The sequence below is a fragment of the Rutidosis leptorrhynchoides genome, chromosome 1 (genome assembly GCF_046630445.1).
Source record: "Rutidosis leptorrhynchoides isolate AG116_Rl617_1_P2 chromosome 1, CSIRO_AGI_Rlap_v1, whole genome shotgun sequence".
Taxonomy (NCBI): domain Eukaryota; kingdom Viridiplantae; phylum Streptophyta; class Magnoliopsida; order Asterales; family Asteraceae; genus Rutidosis; species Rutidosis leptorrhynchoides.
Window position 1 is genome coordinate 330,734,026 of NC_092333.1, and position 22,506 is coordinate 330,756,531.

At 32.5% G+C, this 22,506-nt stretch overlaps 1 long non-coding RNA gene across 1 annotated transcript; it reads right to left on the reverse strand.

The window, feature by feature from the left end:
- Positions 1-18,039: 18,039 nt before the first annotated feature.
- On the reverse strand, positions 18,040-19,059 carry LOC139870295 (uncharacterized). The gene is made up of 3 exons (XR_011766534.1): positions 18,854-19,059; positions 18,209-18,323; positions 18,040-18,137 (listed from the first exon to the last, which is right to left on the reverse strand). It is a non-coding gene; the product is annotated as an uncharacterized lncRNA (long non-coding RNA).
- Between the last annotated feature and the right edge of the window lie 3,447 nt (positions 19,060-22,506).

The window sequence follows — 22,506 nt, forward strand, 5'->3', positions numbered from 1 at the left end:
CATACATATAAAGCTATCTTATTCGAAGGGTTAAACTTGTAATCACTAGAACATAGTTTAGTTAATTCTAAACTTGTTCGCAAACAAAAGTTAATCCTTCTAACTTGACTTTTAAAATCAACTAAACACATGTTCTATATCTATATGATATGCTAACTTAATAATTTAAAACCTGGAAACACGAAAAACACCGTAAAACCGGATTTATGCCGTCGTAGTAACACCGCGGGCTGTTTTGGGTTAGTTAATTAAAAACTATGATAAACTTTGATTTAAAAGTTGTTATTCAGAGAAAATGATTTTTATTATGAACATGAAACTATATCCAAAAATTATGGTTAAACTCAAAGTGGAAGTATGTTTTCTAAAATGGTCATCTAGACGTCGTTCTTTCGACTGAAATGACTACCTTTACAAAAACGACTTGTAACTTATTTTTCCGACTATAAACCTATACTTTTCTGTTTAGATTCATAAAATAGAGTTCAATATGAAACCATAGCAATTTGATTCACTCAAAACGGATTTAAAATGAAGAAGTTATGGGTAAAACAAGATTGGATAATTTTTCTCATTTTAGCTACGTGAAAATTGGTAACAAATCTATTCCAACCATAACTTAATCAACTTGTATTGTATATTATGTAATCTTGAGATACCATAGACACGTATACAATGTTTCGACCTTTCATGTCGACACATCTATATATATTTCGGAACAACCATAGACACTCTATATGTGAATGTTGGAGTTAGCTATACAGGGTTGAGGTTGATTCCAAAATATATATAGTTTGAGTTGTGATCAATACTGAGATACGTATACACTGGGTCGTGGATTGATTCAAGATAATATTTATCGATTTATTTCTGTACATCTAACTGTGGACAACTAGTTGTAGGTTACTAACGAGGACAGCTGACTTAATAAACTTAAAACATCAAAATATATTAAAAGTGTTGTAAATATATTTTGAACATACTTTGATATATATGTATATATTGTTATAGGTTCGTGAATCAACCAGTGGCCAAGTCTTACTTCCCGACGAAGTAAAAATCTGTGAAAGTGAGTTATAGTCCCACTTTTAAAATCTAATATTTTTGGGATGAGAATACATGCAGGTTTTATAAATGATTTACAAAATAGACACAAGTACATGAAACTACATTCTATGGTTGAATTATCGAAATCGAATATGCCCCTTTTTATTAAGTCTGGTAATCTAAGAATTAGGGAACAGACACCCTAATTGACGCGAATCCTAAAGATAGATCTATCGGGCCCAACAAGCCCCATCCAAAGTACCGGATGCTTTAGTACTTCGAAATTTATATCATATCCGAAGGGTGTCCCGGAATGATGGGGATATTCTTATATATGCATCTTGTTAATGTCGGTTACCAGGTGTTCACCATATGAATGATTTTTATCTCTATGTATGGGATGTGTATTGAAATATGAAATCTTGTGGTCTATTATTATGATTTGATATATATAGGTTAAACCTATAACTCACCAACATTTTTGTTGACGTTTTAAGCATGTTTATTCTCAGGTGATTATTAAGAGCTTCCGCTATCGCATAGTTAAATAAGGACGAGATTTGGAGTCCATGCTTGTATGATATTGTGTAAAAACTGCATTCAAGAAACTTATTTTGTTGTAACATATTTGTATTGTAAACCATTATGTAATGGTCGTGTGTAAACAGGATATTTTAGATTATCATTATTTGATAATCTACGTAAAGCTTTTTAAAACCTTTATCTATGAAATAAAGGTTATGGTTTGTTTTAAAAATGAATGCAGTCTTTGAAAAACGTCTCATATAGAGGTCAAAACCTCGCAACGAAATCAATTAATATGGAACGTTTTTAATCAATAAGAACGGGACATTTCATATTATATATGTGTTCTAATATATTATGTAATCTTGGGATACCATAGACACGTATGCAAATGTTTTGACATATCATATCGACCCATGTATATATATTATTTGGAACAACCATAGACACTCTATATGCAGTAATGTTGGAGTTAGCTATACAGGGTTGAGGTTGATTCCAAAAATATATATACTTTGAGTTGTGATCTAGCCTGAGATATGTATACACTGGGTCGTGGATTGATTCAAGATAATATATATATCGATTTATTTCTGTACATCTAACTGTGGACAACTAGTTGTAGGTTATTAACGAGGACAGCTGACTTAATACACTCAAATCTTTAAAACATAATAAAAATGGTTGTAATTATATTTTGATCATACTTTGATATATATGTACATATTTGTATAGGTTCGTGAATCGATCCGTGGCCAAGTCTTATTTTCGAGGAAGGAAATATCTGTGAAAGTGAGTTATAGTCCCCACTTTTAAAATCCAATATTTTTGGGATGAGAATACATGCAGGTTTTATAAATGATTTACAAAATAGACACAAGTACGTGAAACTACATTCTATGGTTGAATTATCAAAATCGATATACCCCTTTTTATTAAGTCTGGTAATCTAAGAATTAGGGAACAGACACCCTAATTGATGCGAATCCTAAAGATAGATCTATTGGGCCTAACAAACCCCATCCAAAGTACCGGATGCATTAGTACTTCGAAATTTATATCATATCCGAAGGGTGTCCCGGAATGATGTGGATATTCTTATATATGCATCTTGTTAATGTCGGTTACCAGGTGTTCACCATATGAATGATTTTTATCTCTATGTATGGGATGTGTATTGAAATATGAAATCTTGTGGTCTATTGTCATGATTTGATATATATAGGTTAAACCTATAACTCACCAACATTTTTGTTGACGTTTAAAGCATGTTTATTCTCAGGTGAATACTAAGAGCTTCCGTTGGTTGCATACTAAAATAAGGACAAGATATGGAGTCCATGTTTGTATGATATTGTGTAAAAACTGCATTCAAGAAACATATGTCGATGTAATATATTTCTATTGTAAACCATTATGTAATGGTCATGTGTAAACAGTATATTTTATATTATCATTATTTGATAATCTACGTAATGTTTTTAAAACCTTTATTGATAAAATAAAGGTTATGGTTGTTTTAAAAATGAATGCAGCCTTTGAAAAACGTCTCATATAGAGGTCAAAACCTCGCAACGAAATCAATTAATATGGAACGTTTATAATCAATATGAACGGGACATTTTAGTTGGTATCCGAGCGTTGGTCTTAGAGAACCATAAAATTTGCATTAGTGTGTCTTATCGAGTTTGTTAGGATGCATTAGTGAGTCTGGACTTCAACCGTGTTTTCTTTAAAAATGATTGCTTAACATTTTTGTTGGAAACTATATATTATTAACATGTAAATATTATGTGATATATTAATCTCTTAACATGTTTGATATTGTGTGATAGATGTCTACCTCTAGCACAAATCCAATTGACTCACCTAATAATAACGAAGAGTCAAATATATATTGGCAATATTCACAAGTTCCCGAAGAACCGAAAGAAGAGGAAATGGAACTGGAAGAAGAGAAATCAGAAGAAGAGGAACCAGAAGAAGAGGAACCGGAAGAAGAAGAGGTTCCAGAGGGGGGAATAGTAGGAACCACAAAAAACTGGTCAAATAAAAGAAAATCCTCAACCAATGGACCAAAGTTAATAATGGTCAATGGTGTTTCCGCTAAGGAAGCAAAATATTAGGAAAATTACCAATTTTCTGATGAATCGGATCCTGATGAGGATTCCGATAATGTTATAGAAATTACCCCGACCCAATTTAATGAGACAAAAGAAAATAATAAGGGAAAATGCATCAAAATAGAGAAATCTGATTCCGACCCCGATGAACTTTATATGTACCCTCAACACCCGTATTTTCAATATCGTGACAATAACCCGGGAACCTCTAAACCACCAGGTTTTTCTAAACCAATGTGGAAAATGATGACTCGTATTAGAGGAACATCATATATCCCTAGAAGATTAGGAAAAAGAACCAAGTCCGAAGAAGAAGAAACCAGTGATTCAGATTAGAGGGGTGTGAGCATGTTGTGTAATAAATGTATTGTATTGTGCTTGTACTTTTATGTTCTATGTAAAAATTGCTTGTATTGTTTGTTATTACGAATCTAATCCTTGTCTATTTTACAGTATAAAAATAAAATGGACATTAAGGGTGGACAACCGAATATTTTAGAAGACCTACCAGAGGATATGATTGAGGAAATCTTGTCTAGAGTCGGTCAAAATTCATCAGCACATTTAGTTATAGCGAAATTAACTTGTTAAACATTTGAAAGACTTTCCAGAAATGCCTTAGTTTATAAAAGGCTTTCCTTTGATAGGTGGGTTATATCATATTGGGGAGACTTTAAGTTATGCCGTGTTTTCTTTAAAGCCTTAAATGCGGGGAACCCAAATGCAATTTTACGCTACGGGTTAAGAACCTATTTTGACTCAACATATCCCAACATAGGATTTCGTGAATTAGAAAGAGCTTCTAACATGCAACATAAAGAAGCATGTTATGCTTACAGGTTAGTGATGTTTGCTTCTTATCAAAGTGAGAAAAAGAACATCGGATTGCAGCTTTTAAATAAAACTTTTCCATAAGTGACAGATTCAGTAGTTGGGGTGAGAAACAAGGTTTTTAGATTATTACGGGGCTGTTGGACATTAGGAAACCCTCGTCCTTTTGATGACATTACAACATGCTGCCTAGCCAATGGTCATAATGGTTATTTTCCACAAGACCAAGGATGGGAATTCGTCTTAGTAAAACCAGAATGCATGACTTGTTTCTGGACTTATGAATTACGTGTCTTTATTTCCTTGGCTGAACAACTTGCGTATTAACTAAATTTATCTTCAAAACTGTCATGTATCATAGTGTACTATATTTCATGTTTTATGTAATATAGCGAAGTTGCAAGTTTAAAGAATATTTGTATGTGATATATTATTATAATCAGTTTTTCATATGGAATTGTAGTAGTTGAATTGTATATTAGCTACTACGTATGAACTTAACGGGTAGGTAGTACCCGAATTTAAACTTATAAAATGCTAATATGAAGAAAAAGCTTTTATAAATGAGTTCATATTATGGCACCGACTACTCGACACACCTAGAATATGAGCGAAGAGGAATTTCGTGCCTTTCTTGCTTCAAACATAGCCGCAGTACAGGCCGCGCTACATACCAACAATAACTCTGAATCTAGCAATACAGCTAACGGTGCAAGAAATCGTTTAGAATGCTCCTACAAGGAATTCACTGCCTACAAACCTTCAGAATTTGATGGGACCGAAGGACCAATCGGATTGAAACGGTGGACCGAGAAAGTTGAATCGGTGTTTGCCATAAGTAAGTGTGCTGAAGGAGACAAAGTGAAGTATGCTACGCATACCTTCACAGGTATTGCGTTAACATGGTGGAATACCTATCTAGAGCAAGTGGGACAAGATGCTGCTTACGCGCTACCGTGGTCAGCATTCAAGCACTTGATGAACGAGAAGTACCGTCCCAGAACCGAGGTCAATAAGCTCAAGTCAGAACTTAGAGGGTTACGAACACAGGGATTCGGTATTACTTCGTACGAAAGATGATTCACAGAATTGTGCCTATTGTGTCCGAGAGCGTTCGAAGATGAGGAAGAGAAGATCGACGAGTTTGTGAAAGGGTTACCGAAGAGAATCTAAGAAGATATAAGTTCACACGAGCCTGCCTCCATACAAAAGGCATGTATAATGGCTCACAAACTAGTTAACCAGATTGAGGGAAGAATTAAAGAACAGGCGGCCGAAGAGGCCAACGTGAAGTTAGTCAAAAGAAATTGGGAGGAAAACAGTGATAAGAGTCACCAAAACAACAACAACAACTATCCCAACAATCACAACTACAACAAACGACAGAACAACAACAACAACAACTACAACAATCATCCCAACAACAATAACAACCTCAACAACAACAACAATCAGAAGCAGCTATGCCAAAGGTGTGAAAAGTATCACTCGGGGTTCTGCACTAAATTTTGCAACAAGTGTAAAAGAAATGGTCATAGCGCGGCGAAGTATGAGGTCTACGGACCAGGAGTTAACATAACGAAAGGAACAAATGGTGTCGGAATGAGTAATGGCGGAGCAAGTAGTGTCGGAGCAAGTTATGCCAATGTAGTTTGTTATAAATGTGGAAAACCGGGCCACATTATTAGAAATTGCCTGAACTAGGAGAACAGGAATGGACAAGGCCGCGGAAGAGTTTTCAATATTAATGCGACAGAGGTACAGGAAGACCCGGAGCTTGTTACGGGTACGTTTCTTATTGACAATAAATTTGCTTACGTTTTATTAGATTCGGGTGCGGATAGAAGTTATATGAGTAGAGATTTTTGTGCTAAATTAAGTTGTCCATTGACGCCGATGGATAGTAAATTTTTACTCGAATTAGCAAATGGTAAATTAATTTCAGCAGATTATATATTCCGGAATCGAGAAATTAAACTGGGTAGCGAAATATATAAGATTGATTTGATACCAGTAGAGTTAGGGAGTTTTGATGTAATAGTTGGCATGGACTGGCTGAAGGAGATGAAAGCAGAGATCGTATGTTACAAAAATGCAATTCGCATTGTACGAGAAGAAGGAGAACCCTTAATGATGTACGGAGAAAAGGGCAACACGAAGCTACATCTTATTAGTAATTTGAAGGCACAAAAACTAATAAGAAAAGGTTGCTATGCTATTCTAGCACACGTCGAGAAAGTACAAACTGAAGAAAAGAGCATCAATGATGTTCCCGTCGCAAAAGAATTTCCCGATGTATTTCCGAAAGAATTACCGGGACTACCTCCACTTCGATCTGTTGAATTTCAAATAGATCTTGTACCAGGAGCTACACCAATAGCTCATGCTCCTTACAGACTCGCACCCAGCGATATGAAAGAACTGCAAAGCCAACTGCAAGAACTATTAGAACGTAGTTTCATTTGACCAAGCACATCACCATGGGGAGCTCATGTTTTGTTTGTCAAGAAGAAGGATGGTACATTTAGGTTGTGTATTGACTACAGAGAGTTAAATAAACTTACCATCAAAAATTGTTATCCACTGTCGAGAATTAACGACTTATTTGATCAACTACAAGGCTCGTCAGTTTATTCAAAAATTGATTTACATTCTGGATATCATCAAATGCGAGTAAAGGAGGATGATATTCCAAAAACTGCTTTTAGGACGCGTTATGGTCATTACGAGTTTATGGTTATGTCGTTTGGATTGACTAACGCACTAGCTGTGTTCATGGACCTTATGAACCGAGTGTGTGGGCCATATCTTGACAAGTTTGTCATTGTTTTCATCGATGACATACTTATTTACTCAAAGAATGATCAAGAGCACGAAGAACATTTAAGAAAAGTGCTAGAAGTATTGAGGAAAGAAAAACTGTACGCTAAGTTTTCAAAGTGTGCATTTTAGTTGGAAGAAGTTCAATTCCTCGGTCACATAGTGAACAAAGAAGGTATCCAGGTGGACCCGACAAAGATCGAAACCGTTAAAAAGTGGGAAACCCCAAATACTCCGAAGCATATACATCAATTTTTAGGATTGGCTGGTTACTACAGAAGATTCATCCAAGATTTCTCCAAAATAGCAAAACCCTTGACTGCATTAACGCATAAAGGGAAGAAATTTGAATGGAAGGATGAACAAGAGAAGGCGTTTCAGTTATTGAAGAAAAAGCTAACTACGGCACCTATATTATCATTGCCTGAAGGGAATGATGATTTTGTGATTTATTGTGATGCATCAAAGCAAGGTCTCGGTTGTGTATTAATGCAACGAACGAAGGTGATTGCTTATGCGTCTAGACAATTGAAGATTCACGAGCAAAATTATACAACTCACGATTTAGAATTGAGTGATGTTGTTTTTGCATTAAAGACTTGGAGGCATTATTTATATGGGGTCAAAAGTATTATATATACCGACCACAAAAGTCTCCAACATATATTTAATCAGAAGCAACTGAATATAAGACAACGCAGGTGGATTGAACCGTTGAATGATTATGATTTTGAGATTCGATACTACCAGGGGACGGCGAATGTGGTAGCCGACGCTTTGAGTAGAAAGGACAGAGAACCTATACGAGTAAAAGCTATGAATATAATTATTCGTACTAACCTTACTACTCAAATAACGGAGGCGCAACAGGGGGTTGTAAAAGAAGGAAAGTTGAAGAATGAGATACCCAAAGGATCATAGAAACATCTTAATATTCGGGAAGACGGAACCCGATATAGGGCTGATAGAATTTGGGTACCAAGGTTTGGAGATGTGAGAGAAATGGTACTTAAAGAAGCACATAAAACCAGATATTCAATACATCCTGGAGCGGGGAAGATGTATAAAGATCTCAAGAAACTCTTTTGGTGGCAGGGTATGAAATCCGATATTGCTAAATATGTAGGAGAATGTTTGACGTGTTCTAAGGTCAAAGCTGAACATCAGAAACCATCAGGTTTACTACAACAACCTGAAATCCCGGAATGGAAATGGGAAAACATTACCATGGATTTCATTACTAAATTGCCAAGGACTGCAAGTGGTTATGATACTATTTGGGTAATAGTTGATCGTCTCACCAAGTCAGCACACTTCCGGCCAATGAGAGAAGATGACAAAATGGAGAAGTTGGCACGATTGTATTTGAAGGAGGTTGTCTCCAGACATGGAATACCCGTCTCTATTATCTCTGATAGGGATGGTAGATTTGTTTCAAGGTTCTGGCAGACATTACAATAAGCATTGGGGACTCGTCTAGACATGAGTACTGCCTATCATCCACAAACTGATGGGTAGAGCAAAAGGACGATACAAACGCTTGAAGACATGCTACGAGCATGTGTTATTGATTTCGGAAACAGTTGGGATCGACACCTACCGTTAGCAGAATTTTCCTACAACAACAGTTATCATTCTAGTATTGAGATGGCACCGTTTGAGGCACTTTATGGTAGAAAGTGCAGATCTCCAATTTGTTGGAATGAAATGGGGGATAGACAGATTACGGGTCCGGAGATAATACAAGAAACTACTGAGAAAATCATCCAAATTCAACAACGATTGAAAACCTCCCAGAGTTGACAAAAGAGCTACGCGGACAGTAAAAGAAAAGATATAGAGTTTGAAATTGGAGAAATGGTCATACTTAAGGTTTCACCTTGGAAAGGAGTTGTTCGATTTGGTAAACGGGGGAAACTAAATCCAAGGTACATTGGACCATTCAAGATTATAGATCGTCTCGGACCAGTAGCTTACCAACTGGAGCTACCTCAATAGCTCGCGGCTGTACATAACACTTTCCACGTCTCGAATTTGAAGAAATGTTTTGCTAAAGAAGATCTCACTATTCCGTTGGACAAAATCCAAATCAATGAAAAACTTTAATTCATTGAAGAACCCGTCGAAATAATGGATCGTGAGGTTAAGAGACTTAAGCAAAACAAGATACCGATTGTTAAGGTTTGATGGAATGCTCGTAGAGGACTCGAGTTCACCTGGGAGCGTGAAGATCAGATGAAGAAGAAATACCCGCATCTATTTCCATAAGATTCGTCAACACCTTCAACAGCTTAAAATTTCGGGACGAAATTTATTTAACGGGTAGGTACTGTAGTGACCCGAACTTTTCCATGTTTATATATATTAATTGAGATTGATATTTACATGACTAAATGTTTTCAATGTGTTAAGCCATCAAACTTGTTAAGACTTGATTAAATGAAATAAGTTTCATATAGACAATTGATCACCCAAGTTGACCGGCGATTCACGAACGTTACAAAATTGTAAAAACTACATGTTGTGGTATATATATATATATATATATATATATATATATATATATATATATATATATATATATATATATATATATATATATATATATATATATATATATATGGTTGACATGAGATTATGATGAGTAAGTATCTCACTAAGTATATTAACAATGTGTGATATACATAAGAAATGAGTTTACTAAGTTAAGAAACTCGAAATGATATAAATAACGATTATCGTTATGATAACGTCTACTAAATTGTTAATTAAATGATAAGTTATTTTAATCATTATATATATTTTTAGCTTATAAAAAAATAAAAATAAAAAGAAATAAGATTTTTTTTTATAAATTAAATAATGAGCCCATGAATTTTGACTAAATATTTTTAAAAACAAAAACTTATTAAAAACATTTTTAACATGTTTTTATTATTTTGTCAAAATTGGCACCTTTATTTTATTATTTTTTTTTCTTTTCACCAACCATTTTTTACCTATAAATACATGGCTCCTCATTCATTTTTTCTTGCCAAACACAAAAACTTAAGTTATTCTCTCAAAACCTTGAAGAAAATTTGAGGTACTTTCTATTTTTATTAATTTTTTTCAATATTGTCATTTATATTTATATTTATTGTATATTCTTTGTAAAATTCAAAATTAATTATGTTTATATGTTATAATTAGTATTATAAGTGTTATTATGCAAAAAAATAATTTTGATAATTTATGGAATATTATTTATAATTAAATACGAATTACGTAGTGTTTAAAAGTAAAAACAATGTAAAATTCGTAATAAATACTTTAACTAAAAATAAAATATATATAATTTTTTTCTAAGTTTTTAAAACATATATATATCTAAAAAAATTATAAAAATAATTACTTGGGTCGAATTGGTATTTATTATATAATTAAACTCTATTATTATGTAATTCGAAGGTAAATTAAGAATAAATAAAAAATAATAAAAAATATTTTTTTAAATATTTTTCTACAGGTTATTAGACTGATAGAAACTTATAAAAATTATAAAAATAATTATTTGGGTTTATTTAGTAATTATGTAGAATTAAAATTGTTTTGTGAATACATTAAGGGTAAAAACAAAAATAAATACAAAAATATAATAAAAACATTTTTTTAAATTTTTCTACTAATCTATATGATTAACTAAGACTATAAAAATTATGTATGTATTTTTTAGATATTTAATTTATTATTTAGACATTTTTGAATAATGTTCGATTAATAAAACACTATTATTTTTGAAGTAATTTAGGTATTTATTTAAAGGTAATTATATTTAATATATATAAGACATACTAAGGTATAATAACTAAATATTAAATAAAACTTAGGTTATATTATCACATATATAATTATTAAGTACATTAATAATTCGTTGTGTGTATACACCTAAAGTGAAGGTTAATCAAAGATAATGTATAATTTATGTGAACTTCATCGCTACTCACGGTCGTAAGTGAATGATGTCTAGGTTGCCATTTATGGGTAAGCTTGTGGATCTCGAATGCCATGACTTAGATTCTGGTCAAGAGTCCTGGGCCCCCGGTTACATCTGGTCATTCCTGACTTATTTGATAGCAACGAAGTTTGAGTAGAGTTGTATAACGTCTTGCTAAAGATTAACCCGAACTTTCTAAAATTGGAAAATTACTATAAGTGGAAACTTTCCATAAATAGTAACCTTCCGAGAATGGAAATTCTTTAGTGAACCATTACTATCAATATAGTACTATATACTATTGTCTGTTAGGCAATGTCTGATCATACGTTCTATCTCTAGGTTGAGATCTCGGTCACGTCCTTCCGTTCAATTCTTTCGTGGAATACTCTTTTGTACTACTAAGGTGAACTTCATAGCCCCACTTTTTACTGTTTCATAACTGTTTTATAACTTTTGGGGTGAGACACATGCTTGCTTTATAACTGTTTTATGCTTAGACACAAGTACTAAATTGTTAACTATGCTGTTATGCTTTGATTCATGCTAAATCCCTACCGTAATATCGTCACTGCTACGTTTAAATGCAAACTTAATTATTGTGAGTAGGCCTATTGAGAGTAACGTCTCTAACCATTTGACCGTTGGTCTTTGGTTACATAATAATGATTCCACGACACTGACAGTACAAGGTGTCATAGGGTAAACTGTTTAGTAGCGATATTAATTTTAAATTATTTTACCTATTTATTTAATTATAGGCCGATTACAATGGTTAAATAATTAAAAAACATTAAATAAATAATATTTTGATATAAAATTTGATTTAATAATTTTTATAACATTTTTACAGAATATAGAACCTGTAAAAATATAAAATTATTTATTTAGGTCGATTTGATATTTATTACCTAATTAACTTTGATTTAATCTAAACCGAGAACATATGCAAAGAAAAATGGAAATAAATATAAAAACTTGGAAAAATTATTTTTGTAAATGTTTCTACTGATTCATATACCTAACTAGAGTTATAAAAATTATGAACATAATTTTTAGGTGACTAATGGAATTAATCAACAAATTAAATCGTATATGTATATAATTCGGCTAAACTAATTAAATACATTAATATTATATTGTTACTATTATTATAAAACATCAAAATAATACTTATAATAACTAATTAATTCCTTTCCCTATTATACATACATATACTTTATTAATTCATAAAATACAATAATATATATAATAATAAACCTAAACTTATATACACTTAAATAAATAATAAAGATAATCGAATTATTAATACGATAATAATAAACTTATTAATATCATATTATTAATACATAAACATGTCGTATTTCTATGCTCACATAATGGGTGAAGGTTATGATCAAAAGATAACGTAGGACTTATACGAACTCATCGCTATTTACGGTAAAGTGGATGATGTCTAGGTTGCCATAATGGGAATAAGGTTTTGGATTAAACGAAAGGTTGTAGACTTATAGTCCAACTGAAAGTTCCTGACCCCCGGTTACATCTGGTCATTCCGACTTACTTAATAGCAACGACGTTTGGACGAAGTTATACAAAGTCTTAATGTGGAGGATTATAACCCAAACGTTCTAAAACTATAAACCTGCTTTAAATGGAAACTTTTCAAAAGTAGAAACTCTTACTATAAATTGTCATTATTAATATAATCCTCATATTAATAAACATACTTTTTGTCTGTTAGAACATAACTGACTAAACGTTATATCTCTAGGTTGAGATCTCCGTTACTTACTTCCGTCATTTCTTTTCTTTGTGGATTATCTTCAACTGCTATTTAAGGTGAACTTCATAGCCCCACTTTTTACTGTTTCATAACTGTTTTATAACTTTTGGGGTGAGACACATGCTTGCTTTATAACTGTTTTACGCTTAGACACAAGTACTAAATTGTTAACTATGCTGTCATGCTTAGATTCATGCTAAATCCCTACCGTAATATCGTTAATTGCTACGTTTAAATGTAAACTTAATTATTGTGAGTAGGCCTATTGAGAGTAACGTCTCTAACCATTCGACCATTGGTCTTTGGTTACATAATAATGATTCCACGACACTGACAGTACAAGGTGTCATAGGGTAAACTTGTTTAGTAGCGATATTACAAAATGCAGCAACACTTTTAGATTGATATTTCTATATCAATCAACTTTAAACTAAATCTTGTGGTCTAAAACGTTGGATATTATTTATAAACCTATGAATTTCACTCAACCTTTTTGGTTGACACTTTAAGCGTGTTTTGTCTCAGGTGATGATTGAGCTAGCTGCTACTTGCTACTAGATGATTGATGTATGCTTTGCTGCTTGCATGGAGTCCATCATTCATATTTATCATTTTGTTTAAGACATTTTCCATTTACTGTACTCTTATGATGTAAAACTTTGAATAATGCTTCCGCTGTTTATTTAATAAATAAAACGTCTCATTTAGAGTCGTTCTCGCTTATACAACTGTGTTATGATATGATTGGTCACAATTACCCCTGGTCCATTTTGGGGGTGTGACAGATTGTTGGAGGTTTTATTGAAATTTCGTGTAGGGTAAAATAATCGATAGCCGGATAAATCACTGAATCGTGGTATCACTTTCCGAAAGTAATTATTCGACCCTTATTGCCTGGGTTACACGAATATCACTTTGGGATAAGACAGAGATTAGTTCTTGTTATTGGCAGTAAACAAGAACTCTTTTGCATAAGAGTATTAAGGTGTTTTTCGTATATCTTATTCTCATAAATGATAGTCCTTATTTATAGGCACCCAAAAATAAGTATTATTCCACGATGGAGATGTTTCACTAACTAATTTTGTTTTCAAATCTAAAACAAATCCTTTACATAAAGTTGTTTATTTTATTTCTAACAACCAAATCAAGGAAATCGTTTTCAAATCTAAACAAATCCTTTACATAAAGTTGTTTGTTTTATTTCCAATAACCAAATCAAGGAAATCGTTTTCAAATCTAAAACAAATCATTTACATAAAGTTGTTTGTTTTATTTCCACGATGGAGATGTTTCACCTAGTGCAGGAATAATACTTCCGTAATCACTCAAATTTGTGATAATGGAAAACCACTTTCGGGTCCGGACAATCTATCACTTAATGGGTGTACACTCCGTACCTCCTAACCCATTTACAAGTGTAGATTAAATCCCTCAATTACACTAAATTTCCAACAATCCTCCCCAATTTAGTGCAATTTGTTTCACGAGAATTAAACAAATTAAAACAAAAACTTATGCATAAATGAAAATATCTTGAAGATTGAATTTTCATCTTAGTACATTACACATTCCAAATATTCGAGAATCAGGGTGTTCTAAGAATTGAACCCTTCAACCCATTTGAATAACTGAAAATAATATACACATAAGTTTTCAAATACTCTAAAGCTATCCTGACACTTTACAAGCCATGTGTCCATATCCTTTCATGAATGTATCCAAAGCTAAAAGTCCAAGCTTTGTTGAAGCGGCAAAACTTCACATTCACATAGGTAGTTCACTTCAGTCATGCACCTGCTCTTGCACTTTTTCAAATGAACTGTTAAGACGCTAGACTTCAACCTCACCTTCAGCAGGTCCAAGTACATACCTTACCTTGGGATGACATAAAATTTATGTACTCCAAATTTCTAAATATAAGCCTTCCGCATTGAATTCAACTTCTAATTTTCATTGGAAGGGAATTGGGTATCTTATAATTAGAAATTTATGTGGACTTTAAACCCATCCCCACAGCAGACTTGTCAACCAAGTCTCTTGCCAATCCCTTCATCAAGTGATCAGCTAAATTCTGTTGTGACCTCACGAACACTATAGAAATCACCCCATTTATGATGAGTTCACGAATCATGCTATGTCTGACACCTAAGTGTCTAGATTTTCCATTGTACATCTGGCTATAAGCCTTTGCCAATGTCGCAGCACTATCACAATGGATAGACATGGGTGCTATAGGTTTAGGCCATAATGGTATCTCATGGATCAAGTTTCTAAGCCATTCTGCTTCTTTACCAGCAGCAGCTAAAGCAACAAACTCAGATTCCATTGTTGAGTTGGTAATACATGTCCGCTTCTTAGAAGCCCATGAAATAGCACCTCCCCCAAGCAAGAACACCCAACCACTCGTTGAAGAATGATCTTCAATATTGGTTATCCAACTCGCATCAGAATATCCTTCTATTACAGAAGGAAATCCACTGTAAGATAAACTATATGCCATAGTTTTCTTTAAATACTTCAGTACCCGCCTAATTGCTTGACAGTGATGAGTACTAGGATTACTAGTATATCTACTCAGTTTTCCCACAGCAAAAGCAACATCCGGCCTTGTACAAGTCATGGCGTACATCAAACAGCCAATCACCTGAGAATACTCAAGTTGTGATACAGCTTCACCTTGATTAGGCATAAGCTTCTCACTTGGATTAACAGGGGTACTCACAGGAGTACATTCAAAGCAATTGAACTTTTTCAATATCTTCTCAATATAATGAGATTGACAAATTGAAATTCCTTTGCTTTCACGTTTGATCCTAATGCCAAGGATAACGTCAGCCTCCCCCATATCTTTCATGGAGAATTTTGATGACAAAAATTCTTTTGTTAAATCAACCTGACTTTGGTCAGTCCCAAAGATTAACATGTCATCAACATATAGACAAATTATAACTCCTTTACAAGAATCATCAAATTTACTATATACACATTTATCTGCTTGGTTTAATTTAAAACCACTAGATAAAACCACTTCATCAAACTTCTGATGCCATTGCTTAGGTGCTTGTTTCAAACCATATAAGGACTTCACAAGTTTGCACACCTTGCCTTCATTTCCTGGCATGACAAAGCCCTGAGGTTGGTTCATATAAACCTCCTCATCCAAATCACCATTCAAGAATGCTGTCTTCACATCCATCTGGTGAATAACCAGATTGTGAATTGTAGCCAAAGCAATCAGCAGTCTAATGGTAGTGATACGTGCCACAGGAGCATAAGTATCAAAATAGTCAATTCCAGACTTTTGTCTAAAGCCTTGAATGACTAACCTTGCCTTGAACTTTTCAATAGTTCCATCCACCTTCATCTTCTTTTTGAAGATCCATTTTCAACCTAAAGGTTTGCAACCAAGAGGTATATCAGCTAACACCCAAATGTTATTGCCCATGATGGAATCCATCTCATCATTAATTGCCTCTTTCCAGAATGCAACATCCTGAGACCTCATTCCTTCATCATATGTTTTAGGATCATCATCAACATTGAAACAATACGAATATTGGGTAGAAGCATCATCTCTGGAACCTTCAATTAAGTATAACTGAAAATCAGGTCGAAATGATTTAGGTTTCCCTTTTCTTTTGCTTTTTCGAATCTCAAGTGACTGATCAACAGCCTTTTCAAAGACTTCATCATTACAATCCTTATTTATTCCATTGTTACTTGGAATCATATCCTTTGGTCTAGGTATAGATGAAAATCGATTTTCATCAAAGATTGCATCCCTTGAATCAATCACAGAATTGATTGATACAAACTCATTAGGCTCTATTACATAGAACCTATATGCCTTGGAATGTTCAACATATCCAACAAATATGCAATCTATACCTCTTTCACCTAAACTTTTCTTCTTGGGATCAGGCAGTCTTACGACCGCCCTACAACCCCATACCCGGAGATAATTCAAGTTAGGTTTCCTTTTATTCCAAAGTTCATAAGGTGTAATCCTGTTTCTTTTGTTAGGAACTCTATTAAGCAAATAACAAGCTGTTAACATAGCTTCCCCCCAAAATCCTTCACTTAAACCCGAATAGGATAACATGGAATTAACCATTTCCTTGAGGACCCTATTCTTCCTTTCAGATATACCATTTTGTTGTAGAGGATAAGGAGCTGTGGTCTCATGGATAATATCAACGGATTGGAAATACGATTGGTCAATGTATTCACCTTCCCTATACGTTCTAAGTCTTTTAATCAAAGCCTTTTGTTGTAATTCTACCTCATTTTTAAATATTTTAAATTTATCTAATGCTTCATCCTTAGTATGTAACAAATAAACATAGCAAAACCTAGAAGCATCATCAATAAAAGTTACAAAATATTTCTTGTTCCCTAAAGTAGGAGTAGCATGCAAATCACATAAATCACTATGTATTAATTCTAAAATCTCAGTATCACGATGTATATTTTGAAAAGGTTTCTTAGTGATCTTTGTCAACATACACGTTTTACATTTTTCATTGTTCATATCAAAGGCTGGTATTAATCCATCTTTAGACATATCTTGCATTCTTTTAAAGTGTACATGTCCTAGTCTAGCATGCCAAAGAATAGAATTATTTATGCTAGTAGTAGACATACAAGCAATATCAACACTTACATGTTCAATGTTTAGTCTAAACATTCCATTACTCAAATAACCAAATCCAACAAATAAACCATTTTTAGATAGAACAAACTTGTCAGATTCAATAACTTGCTTGTAACCACAATTATTCAACATACTACTTGAAACCAAATTTTTCCTAATTTGTGGTACATGCAAAACATTAAACAAAGAAACAATCTTTCCAGAACTAAAACTTAAATCCACACGACCACGTCCATGAATAGAGGTTGTTGACTCATTTCCCATATGAAGAATTGATCCATCAGTCACCGACTCGTAAGTCTTGAACCAACATCTATCCTTACATACATGAATAGTAGCTCCAGAGTCAACCCACCACGCAACATCATCATCCTGCACAAAACAAATCTCATATATATACGAAACATAATAATTCTCAATTGAATTATTAAATATATTCTGACCTTTTGGGGCTTGGTTGTTCGAACCATTGCCCGAACCATTTGTGCTAGATCCCTTAGCATTGTTAGTGCCAAAAATAACCTTGCAATCCCTCTTCAAGTGTCCAGATTTACCACACTTCCAATAAGTCAATTTAGACTTCTTATTAGGATCAACTTTGTTATTACCTTGATGTTTACGTTTTCCCTTTTTGTCATTATTACTAGTGAACTTTTTATGTTCCACCGTATTGACAACGAACGTACCAGCAACTTCGTTGCTCTTTGGCTTGTCATTATCCTGCAACCTGAGGGATTCCTCAATACGCAGATGACTACCCAACTCAACAAGAGTTAACTCCTCCTTCTTATGTTTCAAAGAATGTTTAAATTCTTTCCAAGATGGAGGTAGTTTATCAATTATGCTTGAGACTTGAATAGACTCATCCATGTTCATCGTATGTTGTGTGAATTGACCAAGTATACGAATGAGCTCATTGTATTGTTCCAAGACCGGTCTAGAATCGACCATCTTGTAATTATTAAAATTACTCACAAGGAACTTTTTACTAGAAGCATCCTCAGACATATACTTGGTTTCTAAACAGTCCCATAGTTCTTTAGCAGATTCAACATTTAGGTAAATATCAAAAAGGGAATCAGCCATACCATTGAGGATTAAACCTCTAGCGATGTAGTCATCGTTCTCCCACTTGCACCTTTTCCGAATTTGTTCAACAGTAGCATCATCACCATGATCTTCAGGAATTGGTGTGCTGAGTACGTACACCACACTCATGCTGCTCAGAAAGAAGTGCATCTTCTTTTGCCATCTCCTAAAATCAATTCCCTCAAACTTATCAAGTTTGGAGAAATTCGCCGTCATATGTTTCATCGTAGCCACCATCGATTATAACAAATAATTACTTTCGATTATTGGAGGTTTTATTGAAATTTCGTGTAGGGTAAAATAATCGATAGCCGCATAAATCACTGAATCGTGGTATCACTTTCCGAAAGTAATTATTCGACCCTTATTTCCTGGGTTACACGAATATCACTTTGGGATAAGACAGAGATTAGTTATTGTTATTGGCAGTAAACAAGAACACTTTTGCATAAGAGTATTAAGGTGTTTTTCGTATATATTATTCTCATAAATGATAGTCCTTATTTATAGGCACCTAAAAACAAGTATTATTCCACGATGGAGATGTTTCACTAACTAATTTCGTTTTCAAATCTAAAACAAATCCTTTACATAAAGTTGTTTGTTTTATTTCCAACAACCAAATCTAGGAAATCGTTTTCAAATCTAAAACAAATCCTTTACATAAAGTTGTTTGTTTTATTTCCAACAATCAAATCTAAGAAATCGTTTTCAAATCTAAAATAACTTTAGTAGGGTTGTTATCCATACGTAATAGGAAATCGTTGGTCTTTGGTTACATAATAATGATTCCACGACACTGACAGTACAAGGTGTCATAGGGTAAACTTGTTTAGTAGTGATATTACAAAATGCAGCAACACTTTTAGATTGATATTTCTATATCAATCAACTTTAAACTAAATCTTGTGATCTAAAACTTTGGATATTATTTATAAACCTATGAATTTCACTCAACCTTTTTGGTTGACACTTTAAGCGTGTTTTGTCTCAGGTGATGATTGAGCTAGCTGCTACTTGCTACTAGATGATTGATGTATGCTTTGCTGCTTGCATGGAGTCCATCATTCATATTTATCATTTTGTTTAAGACATTTTCCATTTACTGTACTCTTATGATGTAAAACTTTGAATAATGCTTCCGCAGTTTATTTAATAAATAAAACGTCTCATTTAGAGTCGTTCTCGCTTATACAACTGTGTTATGATATGATTGGTCACAATTACCCCTGGTCCATTTTGGGGGTGTGACAGATTGTTGGAGGTTTTATTGAAATTTCATGTAGGGTAAAATAATCGATAGCTGGATAAATCACTGAATCGTGGTATCACTTTCCGAAAGTAATTATTCGACCCTTATTGCCTGGGTTACACGAATATCACTTTGGGATAAGACAGAGATTAGTTCTTGTTATTGGCAGTAAACAAGAACTCTTTTGCATAAGAGTATTAAGGTGTTGTTCGTATATCTTATTCTCATAAATGATAGTCCTTATTTATAGGCACACAAAAATAAGTATTATTCCACGATGGAGATGTTTCACTAACTAATTTCGTTTTCAAATCTAAAAAAAATCCTTTACATAAAGTTGTTTGTTTTATTTCCAACAACCACTTCAAGGAAATCGTTTTCAAATCTAAACAAATCCTTTACATAAAGTTGTTTGTTTTATTTCCAACAACCAAATCAAGGAAATCGTTTTCAAATCTAAAACAAATCATTTACATAAAGTTGTTTGCTTTATTTCCAACAATCAAATCTAGGAAATCGTTTTCAAATCTAAAACAAATCCTTTACATAAAGTTGTTTGTTTTATTTCCACGATGGAGTTGTTTCACCTAGTGCAGGAATAATACTTCCGTAATCACTCAAATTTGTGATAATGGAAAACCACTTTCGGGTCCGGGCAATCTATCACTTAATGGGTGTACACTCCGTACCTCCTAACCCGTTTACAAGTGTAGATTAAATCCCTCAATTACACTAAATATATATGTGATAATATAACCTAAGTTTTATTTAATATTTAGTTATTATACCTTAGTATGTCTTATATATATTAAATATAATTACCTTTAAATAAATACCTAAATTACTTCAAAAATAATAGTGTTTTATTAATCGAACATTATTCAAAATTCTCTAAATAATAAATTAAATATCTAAAAATTACAAACATAATTTTTATAGTCTTAGTTAATCATATAGATTAGTAGAAAAATTTAAGAAAATGTTTTTATTATATTTTTTTATTTATTTTAGTTTTTACCCTTAATGTATTCACAAAATAATTTTAATTCTACATAATTACTAAATAAACCTAAATAAATATTTTTATAATTTTTATAAGTTTCGATCAGTCTAAAAACCTGTAGAAAAATATTTAAAAAAATATTTTTTATTATTTTATATTTATTCTTAATTTACCTTCGAATTACATAATAATAGAGTTTAATTATATAATAAATACCAATTTGACCCAAGTAATTATTTTTATAATTTTTTTCAGATCTATATAAGTTTTAAAAACTCAGAAAAAAATTATATATATTTTAGTTTTTGTTAAAAGTATTTATTACGATTTTACATTATTTTTACGTTTAAACACTACATAATTCGTATTTAATTATAAATAATTCTCCATAAATTATCAAAATTATTTTTATGCATCATAACACTTATAATACTAATTATATCATATAAACATAATTAATTTTAAATTTTACAAAGAATATACAATAAATATAAATATAAATGACAATATTGAAAAAAAATTAATAAACATAGAAAGTACCTCAAATTTTCTTCAAGGTTTTGAGAGAATAACTTAAGTTTTTGTGTTTGGCAAGAAAAAATGAATGAGGAGCCATGTATTTATAGGTAAACAAATGGTTGGTGAAAAGAAAAAAAATAATAAAATAAAGGTGCTAATTTTGACAAAATAATAAAAACATGTTAAAAATGTTTTTAATAAGTTTTTGTTTTTGAAAATATTTAGTCAAAATTCATGGGCTCATTATTTAATTTATAAAAAAAATCTTATTTCTTTTTATTTTTATTTTTTTTTATAAGCTAAAAATATATATAATGATTAAAATAACTTATCATTTAATTAATAATTATGTTACATATAGTTTTAAATATAATACGCATTAATATTAATATTAACTAAAGTTATTTTATATAATTAGTGTAAACTTTAGTTAACAAAAAGTGTCGACTAAAAATAAATATTTGATCAACGTCGAATTTAATTATATATTACGTATGGATAACAACTCTATAGGCAAATTAGTCAATTCAAGTATGGAAATATGAGGGTTGTTATAGTACCTACCCGTTAAAAGAAATTTCGTCCCGAAATTTAGTTGTTGCCATCAATCGGCATTGTTCGTACATAGACGAGGATATCTACGTTTTATTTGGTTTTCACGTTCCCAAGTATGCTCGGGGCCTTGCGTGAATTCCAACGGATAGAATATTGTTCTGTTTCAAGAATTAAAATCATACAAACCATAATTTCTACAATTTCATCTACGAAGTGCATTTTATTATTAATGCGGAGATCATTCAAAATGATGATGTTATACCAGTCATTTCAGTAAATTGGATATATAAAATGTGTTATGAATAATATCGAGCTCATTTAAA